Genomic DNA, 1,707 nt, shown 5'->3' with positions numbered 1-1,707 from the left:
ACCCGTAATCCCAGCACTCGGGGAGGCAGAGGCAGGTGAATTGCTTTGAGTTCGAGGCCAGCCTGCTCTACAAAATCCAGGCCAACCGAGGCTACACAGAGAAACCCTGTCTCGGGGGGAAAAAAGTTTTTAATTAAAGTTCTATAGTATTAAAAAATATTAAAGCATGCAGTACGTGTTTTGAATACATTTTGAAGCTTTTTCAGTTTCGTATAATCCGCATGCGTTCGGATCATGCTATAAAACAGATCACAGTACCGCAGATTCCAGGCACGACACCAAAACTAGCTAGCACTGCAAGGACAGCTGGTCAAGATAAAGTTTAGCAATCGGGGAGGTCCCCCACAAGGGACCTAGCGCAGAGTGTTCCGAAAATGTTGAGTGACGTTGTGGGCCTTAAGAGAAGGCCCATTATGCCAGGCAAGGCGTCACACACCTGTAACCCCAGTCCTCCCGGAGGCTGAATCTCAAATTCAGGGCCAGCCTATGTAAAACAACAGCATCTCCTCCTAAAGAGAGGGAGATGGAGAGGGTGAGATCTGAGATGGTGGTGAGGTTGGGGGTGGGGAACCTGTTCCTATTATATTAGACAAGTGACTTAGTAGCAGAGTAAGTGCAGGAACACACACACTGATAGTAAATATTTTATTATGTTAAAAAAAAAACGTATTTTAGAGGGAAAAGTTATACCATATGTCACAAACGTCAGATGATTACCAAATAGAAACAGAGTCTTGGGGAAAGAGCCTGCTTTCATCTTTACGCCAGCTGGCCAGATACATCTCCTTGTCTGCAAAACCTGTGTGAGTCAGATTGTTGGTGCGTGCAGTATTGTTCTGAACGTTTTAGGCTTGCACAAAGGCAGAGAGGCTGGTTGAAAACAAATGTGGATATGACAAGGATACTTTGGGAGTTATTTGTACGCACCCTGGCGAGATGGCTCCGTGGTTAAGAGCACTGGCTGCTCTTCCAGAAGACCTGGGTTCCATTCCCAGCACCTACGTGGTGGCTCACAACCATCTAATACTCCAGTCCTAAGTCCTCTTCTGGCTTCCGTGGGCACCAGGCACGCCCATGGACACCAGGCACACATATGGTGCTAAGCATACATCCAGTCAAAACACTCAAAAATTAAAATAATTAAGCAAAAAGTTATTTTCAAAGACAGGTGTGGTAGTGCACACCTTTAATCCTAGTACTTGGGAGGCAGAGCCAGGAGGAACTCTTTCAGTTTGGAGCCAGCCTCATCCACATGGGAATTTCCGGGACAACTAAGCATTCATAGAGAGACCCTGTCTCAAAAGAAAACAAAAGCAGGAAAGAAAACACACGCATACACACCAAACAAACAAGCAAACAAACAACAAAGTTATAATGTAGGACTGTAATACAGTAATGCAGGCCTGATGCCAGCAATAAAAATTCCATTCTTTTTTTTTTTAATTTAGTATACAAAGTAATAGGTTTCATTCAGCATTTTCATATTGGTATGTCATTTTACTTTGTTCTAATTCATCCTGTGCCCGCTCTTGCCTCTCTGTTCTCCTCTTGGCAAGTGCTACTCACTTCTTCTTCTTCTACTTTCAAGTCACATTTATTCCTTTACTCTCACCTTTCTTTTTCCCTTCTGCCTCCCTTAAGATCTCTTATGGTCCCCTTTCACACACACACACACACACACACACACACACACACACACACACACAC

The sequence above is a fragment of the Psammomys obesus genome, unplaced genomic scaffold (genome assembly GCF_907164565.1).
Source record: "Psammomys obesus unplaced genomic scaffold, mPsaObe1.curated_primary_1811, whole genome shotgun sequence".
Taxonomy (NCBI): Eukaryota; Metazoa; Chordata; class Mammalia; order Rodentia; family Muridae; genus Psammomys; species Psammomys obesus.
This window is presented reverse-complemented; position numbering follows the sequence as displayed.